The sequence below is a fragment of the Triticum aestivum genome, chromosome 7B (assembly GCF_018294505.1).
Source record: "Triticum aestivum cultivar Chinese Spring chromosome 7B, IWGSC CS RefSeq v2.1, whole genome shotgun sequence".
In the NCBI taxonomy this organism is placed as follows: domain Eukaryota; kingdom Viridiplantae; phylum Streptophyta; class Magnoliopsida; order Poales; family Poaceae; genus Triticum; species Triticum aestivum.
This window is the reverse complement of record NC_057813.1, coordinates 171,835,145-171,857,446: the sequence shown is the minus strand read 5'-3', so window position 1 is coordinate 171,857,446 and position 22,302 is coordinate 171,835,145.

Here is a 22,302-nt window from a genome sequence, read left to right as displayed (position 1 = left end):
GGGGGCCATAGGTTTCACTAGAGGCTTCTCTCAAGATAGCATAAGTATTACGGTGGGTGAACAAATTACTGTAGAGCAATTGATAGAAAAGCGAATAATTATGAGACTATCTAGGCATGATCATGTATATAGGCAACCGACTCCTGCCTGCATCTACTACTATTACTCCACACATCAACCGCTATCCAGCATGCATCTAGAGTATTAAGTTCATAAGAACAGAGTAACGCATTAAGAAAGATGACATGATGTAGAGGGATAAACTCAAGCAATATGATATAAACCCCATCTTTTTATCCTCGATGGCAACAATACAATACGTGCCTTGCAACCCTTTCTGTCACTGGGTAAGGACACCGCAAGATTGAACCAAAGCTAAGCACTTCTTCCATGGCAAGAAAGATCAGTCTAGTAGGCCAAACCAAACTGATAATTCAAAGAGACTTGCAGAGATAACTCAATCATACATAAAAGAATTCAGAGAAGATTCAAATATTTCTCATAGATAAACTTGATCATAAACCCATAATTCATCGGATCTCGACAAACACACCACAAAAAGAGTTTACATCAAATAGATCTCCACAAGAGAGGGGGAGAACATTGTATTGAGATCCAAATAGAGAGAAGAAGCCAACTAGCTAATAACTATGGACCCGGAGGTCTGTGGTAAACTACTCACAACTCATCGGAGGGGCTATGGTGTTAATGTAGAAGCCCTCCATGGTCGATTCCCCCTCCGGCGGAGCACCGACAAAGGCTCCAAGATGGGATCTCACGGATACAGAAGGTTACGGCGGTGGAAATTTTGTTTTGGTGGCTCCCTGGATGTTTTCGGGGTACGTAGGTATATATAGGAGGAAGAAGTACGTCAGTGACTGCTCGAGGGGCCCAGGAGACAGGGGCGCGCCCAGGAGGGGTGGGCGCGCCCTCCTATCTCTTGGCCGCCTCGATTGCTTCTTGACTTGCACTCCAAGTCCTCTGGATCACGTTCGTTCCAAAAATCACGCTCCCGAAGGTTTCATTCCGTTTGGACTCTGTTTGATATTCCTTTTCTTCGAAATACTGAAATAGGCAAAAAACAGCAATACGGGTTGGGCTTCCGGTTAGTAGGTTAGTCCCAAAAATGATATAAATGTGTAAAATAAAGCCCGTAAACATCCAAAAGGGGTAATATAATAGCATGGAAGAATCTAGAATTATAGATACGTTGGAGACTTATCACCCATGGTCAGGAAACCATAACCATCTGTTGATCAACGAGCTAGTTAACTAGAGGCTCACTAAGGACATGTTGTGGTCTATGTATTTACATGTATTACGGTTTCCGATCAATACAATTATAGCATGAACAATAGAAAATTATCATGACCAAGGAAATATAATAACCATTTTATTATTGCCTCTAGGGCATATTTCCAACAGTCTCCCACTTGCACAAGAGTCAATAATCCAGTTACATTGTGATGAATCCAACACCCATAGAGTTCTTGTGTTGATCATGTTTTTCTCGTGGAAGAGGTTTAGTCAATGGATCTGCGACATTCAGATCCATATGGACTTTAGAGATATCTATGTCTTCATCTTGAACATTTTCTCGAATGGAGTTGAAGCGACGCTTGATATGCCTGGTCTTCTTGTGAAACCTGGGCTCCTTGGCAAGGGTAATAGCACCAGTGTTGTCACAAAAGAGAGTCATCGAGCCCGACGCATTGGGAATAACTCCTAGGTCGGTAATGAACTCCTTCATCCATATTGCTTCATGTGCTGCCTCTGAGGCTGCCATGTACTCCACTTCACATGTAGATCCCGCCATGACGCTTTGCTTGCAACTGCACCAGCTTACTGCCCCACCATTCAAAATATACACGTATCCGGTTTGTGACTTGGAGTCATCCAGATCTATGTCGAAGCTAGCATCGACATAACCCTTTACGACGAGCTCTTCGTCACCTCCATAAACGAGAAAATATCCTTAGTCCTTTTCAGGTACTTCAGGATATTCTTGACCGCTGTCCAGTGTTCCATGCCGGGATTACTTTGGTATCTCCCTACCAAACTTATGGCAAGGTTTACATCAGGTTTGGTACACAGCATGGCATACATAATAGACCCTATGGCTGAGGCATAGGGGATGACACTCATCTTTTCTCTATCTTCTGTTGTGGTCGGGCTTTGAGCCATGCTCAATCTTACACCTTGCAAAACAGGCAAGAACCCCTTCTTGGACTGATCCATATTGAACTTCTTCAATATCTTATCAAGGTATGTGCTTTGTGAAAGACCTATGAGGCGTCTCGATCTATCTCTATAGATCTTGATGCCTAATATGTAAGCAGCTTCTCCAAGGTCCTTCATTGAAAAACACTTATTCAAGTAGGCCTTTATGCTTTCCAAAAGTTCTATATCATTTCCCATCAATAGTATGTCATCCGCATATAATATGAGAAATGCTACAGAGCTCCCACTCACTTTCTTGTAAATGCAGGCTTCTCCATAAGTCTGCATAAACCCAAATGCTTTGATCATTTCATCAAAGCGAATGTTCCAACTCCGAGATGCTTGCACCAGCCCATAGATGGAGCGATGGAGCTTGCATACCTTGTTAGCATTCTTAGGATCGACAAAACCTTCTGGCTGCATCATATACAATTCTTCCTTCAGCAAGCCGTTAAGGAATGCCGTTTTGACGTCCATTTACCATATCTCATAATCATAGAATGCGGCAATTTCTAACATGATTTAGACGGACTTCAGCTTCGCTACGGGTGAGAAGTTCTCATCGTAGTCAACCTCTTGAACTTGTCGATAACCCATAGCGACAAGCCGAGCTTTATAGATGGTAACATTACCATCCGCGTTCGTCTTCTTCTTAAAGATCCATTTATTTTCTATCGCTCGCCGATCATCGGGCAAGTCTGTCAAAGTCCACACTTTGTTTTCATACATGGATCCTATCTCAGATTGCATGGCTTCAAGCCATTTGTTGGAATATGTGCCCGCCATCGCTTCTTCATAGTTCAAAGTTTCATCGTTATCTAACAACATGATTTCCAGGACAGGGTTGCCATACCATTCTGGTGTCGAACGTATCCTTGTGGATGTGATAGCCTGGCTTATCAGGGATGATAGACTACTCATATCAATAAGGAATTCCTTCTTTTCCGGAAGCCCATTCAGACAGAACTCCAAAGTTAAGCGTGCTCAGCTTGGAGTAATTTCAGGATGGGTGACCGACCGGCAAGTTGCTCCCGGGTGCGCATGAGTGAGGACAAAGTGCGCAGAAAAGACTAGTATTGATCTGTGGGGCCAGTCTAGATCCCGCCAGGAGTAACGACCACCGGCGGGTGTGTTCGGGGCATTACAGTGGACCTACAAAGTTCAGTAGCAACTTGATCCGAAGTACCTTGATCATCATCATTAACTTCCTGTCTAGTCGGTGCAGGCACCCCAGAAACATTTTCCTGAGCTGTGCTACTTTCCGATTCAAGAGGCAGTACTTCATCAAGTTCTACTTTCCTCCCACTTACATCTTTTGAGAGAAACTCTTTCTCCAGAAAGGACCCGTTCTTGGCAACAAAGATCTTGCCTTCGGATCTAAGGTAGAAGGTATACCCAATGGTTTCCTTAAGGTATCCTATGAAGATGCATTTTTCCGACTTGGGTTCGAGCTTTTCAGGTTGAAGTTTCTTGACATAAGCATCGCATCCCCAAACTTTTAGAAACGACATCTTAGGTTTCTTCCCAAACCATAATTGATACAGTGTCATCTCAACGGATTTATACAGTGCCCTATTTAAAGTGAACGTGGTTGTCTCTAAAGCGTATCCCCAAAATTATAGCGGCAAATCGGTAAGAGACATCATAGATCGCACCATATCCAATAGAGTGCGATTACGACATTCAGACACACCATTACGCTGAGATGTTCCAGGCGGCGTGAGTTGTGAAACAATTCTACATTTCCTTAAGTGCGTACCAAACTCGTGACTCAAATATTCTCCCCCACGGTCTGATCGTAAGAACTTTATTTTTCTGTCACGTTGATTCTCCACCTCACTCTGGAATTCCTTGAACTTTTCAAAGGTCTCAGACTTGCATTTCATTAAGTAGACATACCCATATCTACTTAAGTCATCAGTGAGGGTGAGAACATAACGATAGCCACCGCGAGCCTCAACGCTCATTGGACCGCACACATCAGTATGTATGATTTCCAACAAGTTGGTTGCTCGCTCCATTGTTCTGGAGAACGGAGTCTTGGTCATCTTGCCCATGAGGCATGGTTCGCATGTGTCAAATGATTCATAATCAAGAGACTCCAAAAGTCCATCTGTATGGAGCTTCTTCATGCGTTTGACACCAATATGATCAAGGCGGCAGTGCCACAAGTATGTGGGGCTATCATTATTAACCTTACATCTTCAATAAGAATAAACCATTGACCAACAGGGCATGACCATAAAACATATCTCTCAAATAAATAGAACAACCATTATTCTTAGATTTAAATGAGTAGCCATCTCGCATTAAATGAGATCCAGATACAATGTTCATGCTCAAAGCTGACACTAAATAACAATTATTAAGGTTTAAAACTAATCCCGTAGGTAAATGTAGAGGTAGCGTGCCGACGGCGATCACATCGACCTTGGAACCATTCTCGACGCGCATCGTCACCTCGTACTTCGCCAGTCTCCGCTTATTCCGCAGCTCCTGTTTTGAGTTACAAATATGAGCAACCACACCGGTATCAAATAACCAGGAGCTACTACGAGTACTGGTAAGGTACACATCAATAACATGTATATCACATATACCTTTGGTGTTGCCGGCCTTCTTGTCCGCTAAGTACTTGGGGCAGTTCCACTTCCAGTGACCATTTCCCTTGCAATAAAAGCACTGAGTCTCGGGCTTGGGTCCATTGTTTGGCTTCTTGTTCCCGGCAACTGATTTACCGGGTGCGACAACTCCCTTTCCATCCTTCTTGAAGTTCTTTTTACCCTTGCCTTTCTTAAAACTAGTGGTCTTATTCACCATCAACACTTGATGTTCCTTTTTGATTTCCACCTCCGCTGATTTCAACATTGAATATAACTCGGGAATGGACTTCTCCATCCCTTGCATATTGTAGTTCATCACAAAGCTCTTCTAGCTAGGTGGGAGCGACTGGAGGATCCTGTCAATGACCGAGTCATCTGGGAGATTAACTCCCAACTGAGACAAACGGTTGTGTAACCCAGACATAGTGAGTACATGCTCACTGGCAGAACTTTTTTCCTCCATCTTACAACTATAGAACTTGTCGGAGAATTCATATCTCTTGACCCAAGCATGAGCTTGGAAAACCATTTTCAGCTCTTGGAACATCTCATATGCTCCGTGCTGCTCAAAACGCTTTTGGAGCCCCGGTTCTAAGCTATAAAGCATGTCGCGCTGAACCAGGGAGTAATCATCACTAAGCGACTGCCGGGCGTTCATAACGTCTTGAGTTGCTGGGAAAATGGGTGCTTCACCTAGCGGTGCTTCTAGGACATATGCTTTCTTGGCAGCTATGAGGATGATCCTCAAGTTCCGGACCCAGTCCGTATAGTTGCTACCATCGTCTTTTAGCTTGGTTTTCTCTAGGAACGCGTTGAAGTTGAGGCCAACATTAGCATGGGCCATTTGATCTACAAGACATATTGCAAAGATTTTAGACTAAGTTCATGATATTAAGTTCATCTAATCAAATTATTTAATGAAATCCCACTCAGATAGACATCCCTCTAGTCATCTAAGTGATACAGGATCCAAGTCAACTAGGCCGTGTCTGATCATCACGTGAGACGGACTAGTCATCATCCGTGAACATCTTCATGTTGATCGTATCTGCTATACGACTCATGTTCGACCCTTCGGTCTCTTGTGTTCCGAGGCCATGTATGTACATGCTAGGCTCGTCAAGTCAACCTAAGTGTTTTGCATGTGTAAATCTGGCTTACACCTGTTGTATGCGAATGTTAGAATCTATCACACTCGATCATCACATGGTGCTTCGAGACAACGAACTTTCGCAACGGTGCACAGTTAGGGGGAACACTTTCTTGAAATTTTATGAGGGGTCATCTTGTTTATGCTACCGCCGTACTAAGAAAATAAGATGTAAAACATGATAAACATCACATGCAATCAAATAGTGACATGATATGGCCAATATCATTTTGCTCCTTTTGATCTCCATCTTCGTGGTGCCATGATCATCATCATCACCGGCATGACACCATGATCTCCATCATCGTGTCTTCATGAAGTTGTATCGCCAACTGCTACTTCTACTACTATGGCTAACGGTTAGCAATAAAGGAAAGTAATTACATGGCGTTTTCATTGACACACAAGTCATATAATAAATTAAGACAACTCCTATGGCTCCTGCCGGTTGTCATACTCATCGACATGCAAGTCGTGATTCCTATTACAAGAACATGATCAATCTCATACATCACATATATCATTCATCACATCCTTTTGGCCATATCACATCACACGGCATATGCTGCAAGAACAAGTTAGACGTCCTCTAATTATTGTTGCAAGTTTTTACGTGGCTGCTATAGGTTTCTAGAAAGAACGTTTCTTACCTATGCCAAAACCACAACATGATATGCCAATTGCTATTTACCCTTCATAAGGACCCTTTTCATCGAATCCGATCTAACTAAAGTGGGAGAGACAGACACCTGCTAGCCACCTTATGCAACTAGTGCATGTCAGTCGGTGGAACTTGTCTCACGTAAGCGTACATGTAAGGTCGATCCGGGCCGCTTCATCCCACAATGCCGCCGAATCAAGATAAGACTAGTAACGGCAAGCAAATTGACAAAATCGACGCCCACAACAACTTGTGTTCTATTCGTGCATAGAAACTACGTATAGACCTAGCTCATGATGCCACTGTTGGGGATCGTTGCAGAAATTAAAAAAAATTCTACGCATCACCAAGATCAATCTATGGAGAGACTAGCAATGAGAGAGAGGGGAGTGAATTTTCATACCCTTGAAGATCGCGATGCGGAAGTGTTACAAGAACACGGTTGGAGGAGTCGTACACACGGTGATTCAGATCACGGTCGATTCCGATCTAAGCGCCGAACAACAGCGCCTCTGCGTTCAACACACATGTAGCCCGGTGACATCTCCCGCGCCTTGATCCAGCAAGGAGGAGGGAGAGGTTGGGGAAGACAACTCCAGCAGCAGCACGACGGCGTGGTGGTGGTGGAGCAGCGTGGTTTCCAGCAGGGCTTTTCCAAGCACTACAAAGGATGAGGATGTGGAGAGGTAGGGCTGCACCGAGAGAGAGAGAGAGAGAGAGACTCGTATCTTTGGTAGCCCCAAAAAACCACTATATATAGGAGGAGGGGAGGTGGCTGCGCCCCCTCTAGGGTTCCCACCCTAGGGGGTGCGGCAGCCCTAGATGGGACTGGAGGGGCGGCCAGGAGGGGGAGAGAGGGGGGTGCGCCCTAGGGTGGGCCTTTAGGCCCTTCTACGCCTAGGGTTTCCCCTCTCTCCTCCTAGATGTGCCTTGGGCCTGGGTGGGAGGCGCACCGGCCCAATCAGGGGCTGGTCCCTTCCCACTCTTGGCCCATGCAAGCCTCCGGGGCTGGTGGCCCCTCCTTGTGGACCCCCGAAACCCTTCCGGAGGTCCCGGTACATTACTGGTGATGACCAAAATACTTCCGGTGGCCAAAACCTCACTTCCTATATATTATTCTTTACCTCTGGACCATTCCAGAACTCCTCGTGACGTCCAGGATCTCATCCGGGACTCCGAACAACATTCCGTAACCACATACAAACTTTCCCTATAACCCTAGCATCATCGAACCTTAAGTGTGTAGACCCTACGGGTTTGGGAGGCATGTAGACATGACCGAGACATCTCTCCGGTCAATAACCAACAACGGGATCTGGATACCCATATTGGCTCCCACATGTTCCACGATGATCTCATCGGATGAACCGCGATGTCAGGGATTCAAGCAATCCCATATACAATTTCCTTTGTCAATCGGTGCATTACTTGCCCGAGATTCGATCGTCGGTATCCCAATACCTCGTTCAATCTCATTACCGGCAAGTCACTTTACTTGTTCCATAATGCATGATCCCATGACTAACTACTTAGTCACATTGAGCTCATTATGATGATGCATTACTGAGTGGGCCCAGACATACCTCTCCGTCATACGGAGTAACAAATCCCAGTCTCAATTCGTGCCAACCCAACAGCCACTTTCGGAGATGCCTGTAGTGTACCTTTATAGCCACCCAATTATGTTGTGAAGTTTGGTACACCCAAAGCATTCGTATGGTGTCCGGGAGTTACACAATCTCGTGGTCTAAGGAAATGATACTTGACATTAGAAAAGCTTTTAGCAAACGAACTACACGATCTTGTCCTATGCTTAGGATTGGGTCTTGTCCATCACATCATTCTCCTAATGATGTGATCCCGTTATCAATGACATCCAATGCCCATGGTCAGGAAACCATAACCATCTATTGATCAACGAGCTAGTCAACTAGAGGCTCACTAGGGACATGTTATGGTCTATGTATTCACACATGTATTACGTTTTCTGGTCAATACAATTATAGCATGAACAATAGACAATTATCTTGACCAAGGAAATATAATAACCATTTTATTATTGCCTCTAGGGCATATTTCCAATAGGAAGGAGTAGCTTGGCAGTGCCCTGGTCGCCACCTCTAGGACCAGCGAGAAGGCCTAGTGCAAGCATCGGTGGGAAGAACCGCCGGAGCTCAGCTGAAAGACTGTTGGAGGAGGCGAAGGCACCAAGAGCGCGGCCCCCTCCCCAGCAACCTGGAGGCCGGTGATGATAGTGCCGAGGAGGGAGGGGAAGAGCGAAAAGATGAGGCGGTAGGTCGCTAATACGAGACGAAGGCGTTGGTGCCATCGTACTCTGACCTGACGCCCTGCCACCTGCCTTCTCTGTCTTCCCTAGTTCCTTCTTCATCACCACCGCTCTGGGGGAAAGCCGGCCCCTCGGGCCGTTACCTCCCCCGAAGAAGCAACAGGTGATGGCGGCATCTGAGGTGCGTGAGGGGTGTCGCTCCCCTCCTCGGGAGACGGGGAGATATCGCTGTGTTCAATGTTTGCCCTGACTTCACCAAAGGGAGCAATGTTGGGATTGCCATAGACCTCGAGCACCACATTCCTGACGGCACTAGGGACCCCAGGGGCTCCGGCATCATTGGATGACCGGTCCAAGCAAAGGAGACAAGCATTCCTCCATAATGGGAAGGCTTGATATCTCATGCACTATGAGCAGCTCGCCCATCGCATCTTTTCGGAGAGTGGACCAGACTCACTCCACAAGCATCAGCACGGGCATTTGGCATCACCAACCCAAAGCTAGCGCCCGGGGCCTGGCCCGGGACTCTCCCCTTCAGCATAACCACAAGAAAGCAGAGGGTGGAGGAAGAGGTGTATGGATGGGTAGTCCCACTCTTTCCTCACTCCTCCTTTTATAGGCAGGCTGGAGCCGGGGGGCTGATTCCCCAGCAAGTGACCGTCGTCCTCCTCCACCAATTCAAGAAGGTCGGACCCTTGCCTTGATGTTCTCCCGCACCATGCACCTCCGTTACCTACCCCACTCAATGCATGTAGCATATGTGGCTAAGGATAGGGGCGTGGTGGGAAGAGTGAATTGGCAGTTACTCGCTCGTGTGTTAAAGTCATTCACGGGCCATTACAAGAGTGGCCCCACTACGACTGGTGTTATGCGATGCACGGGAGAACCAAAAACTGACATGGGCTCAGGTTAATGAAGAAGTAAAGAAGATCTCAAAGGACGAACAATACTGCCCTCCTACCTACGCACTGGTTAGGGCCTGCCGTGACGACGCCCGGTGGCGCGTTTGGGCCAGGCCCGCGGGCTCATGTTGGTGTAACAAAACCTGGGTCTGTTGCCCAGACTATGCACAGGTCCAAGGATAAGATTGCAGCATCCAAGAAGACCAAGCATAAGAGATCAACTCTTTGAAGGATCAGACTGCAGATCAAGAAGACCAAGTCAAGCTAGAGGAGCAAGATGTCGCTAAGGGAAAAACCTCCGTTGTCGGGCAGGAGAGCCTGGCGAGGGCGAGGTTGCCCTGAAAGCAAGCCTCCAGACCGCCCCGGCAGGGCTTGCCGGGCACATCAAGGGCGGATTATCCCGCCAAAGCTTCACCGCTCTACCTCACCACGACGTAAGTCGTCGATCAGTGCGGTGTCAAGACCCCAAGTGACTAAGTAGCTATTTCCTGCCACATGGCAGCCACTTCCTACAGAAAACACCTCCAAATGACACCCATCCTGAGATATGTCAAGCAAGCAGGCGTGAAGCTGGCAAAACAGCCCAGCAAGGCTTGCTGGGCATGCTGTGATTGTAGGGGAACGTAGCATGCAATTTCAAAAAAATCCTACGCTCACGCAAGATCTATCTAGGAGATGCATAGCAATGAGGGCGAGAGTGTATCTATGTACCCTCATAGACCGTAAGCGGAAGCGTTTGACAATGTGGTTGATGTAGTCGAACTTCTTCTAGCTCTGATCGATCAAGTACTGAACGTACGGCACCTCCGAGTTCTGCACACGTTCAGCTCGGTGACGTCCCTCGCCTTCTTGATCCAACAAGACATCGAGGTGGTAGATGATTTCCATTAGCACGATGGCATGATGACAGTGATAGTGAAGTGATTCTCGCAGGGCTTCGCCTAATCACTACGAAAATATGATCGGGGTTGTAAACGGTGGAGGAGGATGCCACACACGGCTAGGCAATTGTCTGGGGTGTGCTAGGGCGCCCCCCCCCCCCACATATATATATAGGTGGGAGGGAGAGGGGAGGCTGCCAAGGGCACCCCAAGTAGGCCGAATCCTACTTGGGGTCCCTCCCCAATTCTCCCCCTCCCCCTTACCATATTTATCAGAGGGGGAAGTGGGAAGGAAGGGGGAATCCTATTCCCTTTCTTTCCTTTCCTTCTTCCCCTTTCCTTCTCCACTTAGGCCGGCCCATATGGGGGGCGCACCAGCCCCTTGTGGCTGGTGTGTTTCCCCTCTTGGCCCATAAGGCCCATATCTTTTGCCGGGGGTGCCCGGAACCCCTTCCAGTGATCTGATATGTACTTGGTACTCTCCAGAACACTTTCGGTGTCTGAATACCATCGTCCTATATATCAATCTTTACCTATCGGCCATTTCGAGACTCCTCGTCATGTCTGTGATCTCATCCAGGACTCCGAACAACATTCGGTCACCAAGTCACATAACTCATATAATACTATATCGTCATCGAACGTTAAGCGTGCGGACCCTACGGGTTCGAGAACTATGTAGACATGACCGAGACACCTCTCTGGTCAATAATCAACAGCGGAACCTGGATACTCATATTGGCTCTCACATATTCTATGAAGATCTTTATCGGTCGAACCGTTATGATAACATACATTATTCCCTTTGTCCATTAGTATGTTACTTGCCCGAGATTCGATCGTCGGTATCTTCATACCTAGTTCAATCTCATTACCGGGAAGTCCCTTTACTCGTTTCGTAATACAACATCTTGCAACTAACTCATTAGTCACTTTGCTTGCAAGGCTTCTTATGATGTGTATTACCGAGAGGGCCCAAAGATACCTCTCTGATACTTAGAGTGACAAATCCTAATCTCAATCTATGCCAACTCAACAAACACCTTCGGAGATACCTATAGAGCATCTTTAGAATCACCCAGTTACTCCGGTATCCGGGAGTTGCATAATCTCATAGTCGAAGGAACATATACTATGTTGGACATCTTTTATGATTGTGAGCCCCCATTAAATATTATATGCCAAAATTGTTGATGTTGGACAAGGAAGGCAACGTAATGATTTATGTTTGTTCATATTGACATACAAGTTATATTGTCATAGATACTTCAACATGTGGTGCTTGCTCAATATTTTTGCTAGCCAATATTCCGCACTAAGTAGAGATACTACTTGTGCATCCAAAAACCCTAAACCCAAACTCGTGTTTTGAGAGTCCACCATACCTACCTATGGATTGAGTAAGATCCTTCAAGTAAGTTGTCATCGGTGCACTAAGGTAATTAAAATTGCTTCTAAATGTGTTTGATCAATTAGTGTAAGAGAAAATTGAGCGTTGTACGAACTTGTGATGGCAAAGTAATAAAAGCGATAGACTGCATAATAAAGGTTGCTACAATAAGGGGCAATATAATGTGACATTATTTTGCATTAAGGGATTTGGCATACAACCAAAAAACGCATGACAACTTCTGCTTCCCTCTGCGAAGGGCCTATCTTTTACTTTTATGTATTTACTTTTATGCAAGAGTCACCCATTCCTTTTTATTTTCTCTTTTTGCAAGCATCGTGTGGTGAGGAAAGATCTAGGCACATATATCCAGTTAGATATGAGTGAGCATGAGTTATTATTGTTGACATCACCCTTGAGGTGGATATGTTGGGACGCGAATCTATAAGCCCCTATCTTCCTATGTGTCCGGTTGAATTTTTTTTCTCATGGGTATGTTGTGAGTGTTAGCAATCATAGAAGATTAAATGATGGTTGAGTATGTGGACTTGCCAAAAGGCTCCGATACGTGACCCTTCCTGAAAATATGATGAATTGTAGTTGCAAAGTTGACTAAGAACATAGTTTGTTGATTTTTAATAAAGTTTATGCTTTCTACTTCAATGTTGTGATGAATTGTTACTTGTTGATGAGAAGTTATATGGTAAAGTTTTATGATAAAGTTTGTTTTTGTTATGATAATAAGCATCATGCTACTATGCCCGTATTTTGTTTTTATTGACACCTCTCTCTGAAACCATGTGGACATGATTTTTGATATTGGCTTTCGCTTGAGGACAAACGAGTTCTAAGCTTGGGGGAGTTGATACGTTCATTTTGCATCATGTTTTCCTACTATTATTTATAATGTTTTTATGCATAATAATGCTTTATGAAGTAATTATAATGCCTTTCTCTCATAATATGCAAGGTTTACACAAAGAGGGAGAATGCCGGCAGCTGGAATTCTGGACCTGAAAAAGCTATGTCAGAGATACCTATTCTGCACATCTCCAATTGAGCTAAAAATTTACGAAGAATTATTTTGGAATACATAAAAAATAATGGAGCAAATAACTACTGGAGGGGGCCACCTAGTAACCACAAGACACCAAGGCACGCCAGGCCCCCTAGGCGCGCCCTGTTGCGTTGTGGCCAGCCCAGCCCACCTCCGATGCCCATCTTCTGGTACATAAGGTCTTTTGACCTATAAAAAAATAAGGAGAGGACTTTCGGGATGTAGCGCCATTGTCTCAGGGCAGAACTTGAGCAGGAGCACTTTTGCCCTCCGGCGGAGCGATTCCGCCGGGGGAACTTCCCTCCCAGAGGGGGAAATCGAAGCCATCGTCATCACCAACAACCCTATCATCTTTGGGAGGCCAATATTCATCAACATCTTCAACAACACCATCTCCTCTCAAACCCGAGTTCATCTCTTGTGTTCAATCTTTGTACCAGCACCTTAGATTGGTACATGTGGATGACTAGTAGTGTTGATTACATCTTGTAGTTGATTACTATATGGTTTATTTGGTGGAAGATTATATGTTCAGATCCATTATGATATTTAATACCCCTCTGATCTTGAGCATGAATATCATTTGTGAGTAGTTACTTTTGTTCTTGAGGTCACGGGAGAAGTCATGTTGCAAGTAATCATGTGAAGTTGATATGTGTTCGATATTTTGATGATATGTATGTTGTGATTCCCTTAGTGGTGTCATGTGAACGTCGACTACATGGCACTTCACCATCTTTGGGCCTAAGGGAATGTATTGTGGAGTAGTTATTAGATGATGGGTTTCTAGAGTGACAGAAGCTTAAACCCTATTTTATGTGCTACTTCGTAAGGGACTGATTTGGATCCATATGTTTAATGCTATGGTTAGATTTTATCTTAATACTTTTCTCGTAGTTCCAAATGCTTGCGAGGGGGTTAATCATAAGTGGGAGGTTTGTTCAAGTAAGAACAGCACCCAAGCACCAGTCCACCCACATATCAAATTATCAAAGTAGTGAATACGAATCAAACCAACATGATGAAAGTGACTAGATGGAATTCCCGTGTCCCCTCAAGAACGCTTTGCTTATCATAAGAGACCGTTTTGGCATGTCCTTTTCCACAAAAGGATTGGGATACCTTGTTGCACTTCATTTATTGTTACTGTTACTTGCTATTTACAAATTATCTTGCTATCAAACTACTTGTTACCGACATTTTTAGTGCTTGCAGACATTACCTTGCTGAAAACCGCTTGTCATTTACTTCTGCTCCTTGTTGGGTTCGACACTCTTACTTATCGAAAGGACTATGATTGACCCCCTATACTTGTGGATCATCAGCCCATGATGTGCACTACACGCACGACGCGGACAGCTCCAATGGTCGCTGCTAACAGCCTGCTAACCACCTAGCTAGATAACTCAAGCCACACACACACACATGCGCACACACGCATGCCACGAGCACACACATATACACACTCAACGACCTAGGCTCACGGACCCGACCTGGATGCACTAACGCCGCTCTGCACCTCCACGGACTCGACCTAGCGCAACGATGTCGGTCGCCACCGTGCTCTGTCACGGCTTATTTCCAACACTCTAAACTTCTTATAGTTTTACTTTCAATATTTCTCCCACTCAACAGAAGAATCATCTAACTTTTTAAGAGTGGCGTGAGGACCGAACTTCCCTAGGCATGTACGTCTCATTACATCCTTTGGTTTTTTTCTTTCTCTTTAGTTCTCACAATCGACTCATGACTGGTTTTCTTCCGGATCTTACACATTTTAGTCTCAAACATAGTTGAACGCTTCGCTGGAACTTGCAAAAAAAACACTTCTTTAGATATCATATATCTTTTAACCTTTGTTTGTCTCTGAAAGCAATTTTCAGTTCCAAGAATATCAAATAACTATCCCAAATATTTTGAAGCTCGGATTTCTCGAAAGCAAGCAGATCGTAATGTAATTCTTAGCCTTTTGGATTGAAAGATGTAAGTCTCGTCATCCATAGCATTAGCAGGAGAGCATTGCAAGCATGCAGTAGGAAAAATCCTTCTTGGTGCTCTTAGAGGACAATCCTATCAATTGTAAAAGATTCAACCAAATGAATAATAGTCAATCAATTTCAACAGAAAAGATGGAACCATGAGCCATAATTCTACAACTATAACGCAAACTACACATAGACATTGTTCATAATTAATTTGCACTAGTGATTAAACTTAATTAATGCATAACTGTGCTCCCACTCAAATCAATGTCTCTCATAATTGATATTAAGTGACTCAAGACCCTGATTTTATTCACAGTCATTCATGTGGACATCACTGATGACATGAAGTTCAACCGGTAGCCAATCTTTAGCCGATCATATCTCCATATGACTCTTGTTCATCTTTTGATGCTTCATGCTCCGAGCTCAAAATGATTTTTCTAGAACTTCAAGACAACCGAGTGTTATCTGCTTGCTTGGTCTGACCTCACCCGCCTTACACTTCACTAACCGTTTGTACTCATGTGGACATCAAGCACTCCGGCAAGCCACATATTGTAGACGGTTGCAACATTGGGAAGAGCACCTTTTAACTTGATATTTACTATGAGAAATCACCCTAGTAATTGACTACCACGCAATCAAAGGATGAAAACAACAAAGGGATAAACATCTCAGACAATTCATAAAAGCATGATATGGTATAGCCCTGGGCGCCGGGAATCCTTCATGACCATCTTCAATCTTCAGTTGAAGGTCGTGGCGGCCAATATTTCGTTGTTGTGGTAAGCGTTTCAAAAAACATTGTCGTGGCGACAATTTCAGAAAATGTTGTCGTGGTGACCATTTCAAAAAATGTTGTTGTGGCACCAAATTCAGAAATTCTGTCGTGGCACAAAATTATAGCTCCTCGTCCCGTGCCTAGTAAACCTTCTCCATGTCGGGGTCCTCTATGTACATTTGCCATCGTCACCTGCAACCTATAGGCTATCTCTACCATATTTTCATTAACTTGGCAATCTCGTGGCTCCAGCCATCATGTCGTGATGCGTAGGCCACTTAACATTACAACATATAACCATCTCATACATAAACTCATTATCATGATGAAGGCTATACCACATCATATGTGTACTCTGCAAAACCAAGTTAGACGTCCTCTAATCGGTTTTAGCAAATTTTTGTTACGCGGTTAACCAGTTTTAACAAATAATACTAACTACCTACGTCCACGGCATAGGTGATAATTCTTGATGCTAGATTAAGTTTCAGGGTGTGTGAAAGACGAGACTTACTTAAAAATCTTGTCCCCCACACTAAACTTCGTCAAACACACGTGACCCCTAGAAGATTGTTCATCTTCATCGCCCTCTTATGTACGTGATGGTTCACTATTCTTGACTATGGTGAATCCCAACTGCCCAAGGAACTGTTAGCAGATCGTCGACAACCAGAGCCGATTGATTGTCAGAACCTTGTGAAAAGCAACAACATGTCGTTAATGAACTGAACCGAAGAAACACTCGAGGGAAGCATAGCAAGAAACATAACCCTCAAATCCACAAGGGATCTAGATTGCAACTTGCATCTACTTATAGAACCGCTCATGATGCCACTATTGGGAAACATAGTAGAAAACAAAAAAATCACACCTACGCATACCCAAGATCAATACGAAGATGCATAACGGGTTGTGATCATGATCGTTACCATCACCAAGTTGCAGCGGAAGAAGAATGCGTTGGTGTAGATCATACTTGGAGTCCCTCGAACCGTCCATGAATGATCCCGTGAATTGCCCATGAATAGTCCCTCGAACTGAAGACTGAAAGCATGGCCACTCTACTTTGTTGCAAGCGTGCAACCTTCACGATCTGGCAGCGCTTCACCGCCCAGAGCTAATCATTCCCGGAGAATTTAGAGGGAGGATATTAGAACCACATTGGACTTCTAATTATGAGGATTCAAGGACCTAGACCTAGCTCTAATTAGTCAACTAGGACAAACTAGAATTAGAACTAGAAGAACTAGAGGAGGCTCCAAAAACTTGTGCGTACCAATAGAGCAAAAAAACCTAGTATATATAGGTTAGAGGAGAGGGAGATGGCAGCCACCAAGGAGGGAAAGTACCTCATTGGGGCGTCGGCCAAGGGGGAGGACGATTCCTCCTCCCCTATCCTCCTCCCCTGGTCCAATTTGGCCTCCCCCTTCCATAAGGGGCGTTGCGCCTCCTCCAGTAGGGCCAAGTTGGCCCAAGTTTCCTGCTCCGCTTTGGCCTTTTAAGGACCGTTTGTATAAAATTAAATATTAAAGTGTTATAAATATTTTCAAACCCTTTTATATATAATTCAACAGACTCGGAAATTTTTCCACCTATATATTTATCGGTATACCCGGTATTACTCGATAATCTCTGAAACCCTTCCGGTGACTCTGAAACGCTTCCGGATCCTCTTGAAACTATTCCAAATATTAATGAAACAATTCCACAAATATGTTCTCATCACTCCCGTCCTACTAAAACTCACCAAATTGTAATTGCCTTAAGCTTGTGACCCGGTAGGTTCGGTAACTCATAGACATGAACGAAACCCCTTCGTTCAATGGCCGACAACGGAACCGTGGACGTCCATATCTATCCCTATGAGTACACGATGATATTTGAGTGAAACTTTGGTTATCATGTGATGTTCCCTTTGCTTCCAATACTCCACAAAACCCGGGATGCATCGGTATCCTCCTGAGTCATCACATACTCACTATACCGTTATCCTCGTTACACGTTTTGTTCTTCTTTCTCGTTATTGTGTTCCGCCATCCCTGTGACAAATCACCTATGTCTGGCCAGATGATGATGGATACCGTCACACTGAGAGGGCCCTAAGAATATCTCTCCATCGTCAGAGGAGCAAATCCAACTCTCTAGCTATCTAGTCACTTGTCAAATATTCCGATGAACTTGTAAGTTGTTGTTACGATCACCGTGTTACAGGTGACGTTTTAGCAACCCCAAAGTCCATCGTATGGTAAGAAGTGACTACAATACTTTCATGGTCTAAGGAGCAAAATCACATGTTAACACTTCATGTTATTACAATTGATTACAGAAGATATGCTCGCAATTGACAACAAACAAGTTTGGGTCGATTCAATATGATCGTTCTTCCAACGTCATAATCTCAATGTTGTTTTAGGTCTATCATTACACTTAACGATATTCTAAGATCCAGAAAATGTGATCACCAACAACACTCGAGCTAGTCTTAGAGGCGAGACTAGGAATCTTTATTTTATCTGTTTATCATTTCACATGCGCATATGAGTTTTCCACTGAATCGCATATTCCAGGATCATAACAGTTATAGCATGGAATGTAAACACTTAACTATGAATATAGAAATATAACAATACAATATTATTGCCTTTATGGCATATTTCCTACAGTTCAGGTTCTCCGAAGAGATAAAACCATACGTCTTCTCATGATTTATTGCGTCGGAGTGTGTACAAGTACAGGTAAACTTCCACGAGATTGAATATATTGTCTACGAGTCAGGCCCCTTGGTTTTTATAGACACCGGGTGGCCCTAGGGTACATGATCCTAGTCGGCTACGTGTGAAGGAGGTAGATCCTCCCACGAATCCAACGTCTTGGAGTATACGTCAAATCTTCCGGATCTTTCTTGTATACGTCATGGGCTGCCTGATGCGGCCTAGGACGGAACCGACAAGGGGTCCTCAGCCCGGCCCACCGGACCGGGAGTCGACATGTTGGGAGGCCCCTTAGTTGGGACACCGTCACATGAGGAAGACAAATAGATGCAAGAAGATAAGGTTGGGTTTGGGGTCATTCGTGGGACACATGGTTGGTGGGAGGATGGGGTCGAAGATAGTCATGTGCATGCCTCCACACCGTACGATCTGAACCGATCAGGCAACATTAGACGCGGTCGATGAAGAAGAAGTTTCAGTTGGGTGAAGCCAAACGTTTCCTTTTCTTCTTATTCCTACGTTTCGAGTCCATGTATCTTGACAAAGTCTTAACTAGTTTTTTTAGGATCTGAATATCCGGCGAACGTCAGATTTTTAGGTATGGCAAATTATGTTTGTCAAGGATGATAAAGTTTAGTTGGCGAGCATGGCAAATCTACCTCGGTTGATTTTTGACAGAAAATTGCCGTGCTTGCAAATTAATTTTTCCATTATCGTGCCAATATAAATTGTCATAAAAATGTCAGTTTTGCCATGCCTAAAAATTTAACGTCAGATTTTTAGCGTTTCTTTTTTTTAAAGCTTAACTAGACAAGGGAAAAATTTTAGCGTCAGGTAATCAACATTTTGATCAGTGAAGGGGTTCAGATCGCCAAACAAGTCACAAAAAATCTCAGACACTTCAAAGCAAAGCCGAAGACGAGAGAAAGAAATGAAAGCAAAAGATAGGTGGGTCAGTGGGTGAATCAAGTTTATCTAGCGACCGCCCGTCTGCATATGCTTTGCTCACCTCGCCTGCCCGCCTGCTTTGTTCCGGTGCAAGTGCAAGTGCAACGCCCTCCCGAAAGCAAAAGCAAGCGCAGAGCACAATCGCAGAACAAAAGAACAGTTCCTCATGCCGTAGCCAAATCTTCTGATCTGAAATAGATTCTAGACGAGATCCTTGGAAGAACACATACGATCCCCTTTCTCGCGTCCCGAAGCGTTCAAAGATGCCCAGAAATATGCACAAAAGTTGGCACAGCACCGTCACATCTCACATGGCCACCTTTAGCGGCACGCTACTGCTGCTACATAACAAAGCCCTCGGCACTCACCACACGAAGCAGACCAAGTATTTTGCGGTGCAGGAGTCGGAGAGCAACAGCATCCATGGCTTCTCTGCCCCAGCCATCGCCGTACGGCAGCAGCTACTATCCTTCCGCCGGCTCCGTCCGGCACACCGGCAGGCCGGCGCCCGACGAGGGCGGAGGCTCCTTCGGGCCGGTGCTCGTGGTGCTCGCCGTCGTCTCCTTCCTCTCAGCCGCCGCGTGCATCGCCGGCCGGCTGTGCGGCCGGAGGTCGTCGTCGTTCTGGGGAAAGTCGTCTGCAGAGCAGCAGAGCACTGCAGACACGGAGAAGGGATTGGGTACTGCAAAGCACCCGGCGGTCATGAGGCCCCTGCCGAGCACCCGCGCCACGGTGCACGACATGGACGACGACGACGTTTTCGAGATCAAGTTCGCGCAGGTGAAGCCGCCGGCGGAGTGGGAGAAACACGGCGCCGGTGGCGGTGGCGGTGGCAGGGTGCCGGCGCTGCCTCAGCCGCTGCTCTGCGCGCCCCAGCAGTACGCGGCAGCAGGCTTCAGGTGCGCTCCAGCAAACGGCGCCGGTGTAGCAAGACAGGCGCATCCACCGCAGGTCAGGGGTGCTGGAGATTCGTGCACTGCTCCTGCGAGGCCAACAAAGTAGATGATCGCCGCACGATGTTTCTTGATAGTACGTTCCAATATACTACTACTATTAACTACAGCATCCTGTAATAGTCTGTGAACATTGAGTTGTGCTTCTAGTTTCGAAATTCGAGTTCGCGTTTCCAGTTACAGTAGCCATGGATTCGAACGAGGGGAATACGTGGTCCTTGTGATTCTGTAAGACTGAACTATTTGCGAAATATTTATACAAATAAATTAAGAGTTCTTTTTATAATAAATTCTGTAAGACTGTAACTATTTGCCAAATAGTTATACAAATAAATTAAGGTCTTTTTATAACAAATTAAGGTCAAAACTTATACTCCCTCCACTCCACAACGTAGTGCGTACATATATTTTTTGAAAAGTCAAATTGTATTAAGCTTGACCAAGTTTGTGGAGAAAAATATATACATCTAGAATACCAAATATATTTCGTTAGATACATCACAATGTATACTTTCATATTATATCCGTTCTGGTGTTGTAGATATAAATAGTTTTCTTCGTAAATTTGATCAAAGGTTGCGAAGTTTGAATTGTTAAAATGTCTATATGCACTATATTATGAAATGGAGGGGTATTTAGATAGGCACTCATAACACACGGAATAGTATACTTATAATAGGAAAGTGTTAAGAGCATCTCCAGCCGTTGCGCCCCTAAGGAGACATTTTTTCAGCCTCCTGGGGTTGAGCCGGCTATAAATTCGCACTTGGGGCAAAAAAATAGTCGTTCCCCTATCCCGCGCCGCACCACGGCCGTCCTGCCCGCGTCGCGCCCGTCCCACCCGCGCCGCGCCGTCAAGGCCACGGCGTCCTCCACCATCTCCCACTTGCTCCTTCCCGGCGACGGCGTCGTCGAGGCACCTCGCGAGGATGACGGCGTCGCCGAGGCACCGTGCGACGACGACGGTGTCCTCCAGCGCTACGCACGCGCCCTGTGCCAGGTCCGGAAGCCATGGCGTGGCCCTGCGTCGTTCCGCCACCCACGGTCGCGCCCGTCACGCCCACGGCCGCGCCCTTCCCGCCCACGGCCGCGCCCTTCCCGCCCACGGCCGTGCCACCCATGCGGTGGCGGCCTCCCGGTCGATGCGCACCTGGACGTGGCGCACAGGCTCGTCCGCGGCGAGCTCCGGCCACACCCGCACCCTGGAGCACGTCCTGGAGCGCGCGCGCGGCCGCGGATGCGCGCCGGTGTGCCGCACCCGGCCAAGCCCTCACGCCATGCCTCGCTGCGGCTGTCGGCGCCCAATACGACGCATAGTCGACGAGGACCCAGTCCGGCTTCGCCTCCTCCTGGAGCAGCAGCGAGAGCTCGCGCTGGAAGGCGGCGGCGTAGGCGCGGCGCAGGTACGAGGAGACGGACGGTGGAGCTGGCTGGCGGGGCGGCGCGGGAGGCCTGGCGCGGCGACGAGCTGGCTGGCGGGGCGGCCAGGACCGGAGCTGCGACGCGGGAGGCCGGGCGTGGAGACGACGCTGCGGGCCGGAGCTGCAGCGGGGAGGCACCAGGGCGGGGCTGGGCTTCGAGCTGGCACAGGGAGAGAGAAAAGCGGACGGGAAGAGGGAAGGCGGGGGCGAAGAAAGCGACGTGAAGAGAGAGATGTGGCTGCAGGTGGGCCACACTAGGCAAAAAAGTAGCGCTCGCGTCCCAGCTGTCTCTCGAAGGGCTGGGTTTGGGATGGAATCGCTGACTGTGTTTTTTATCAAATCCGGCAAAAAG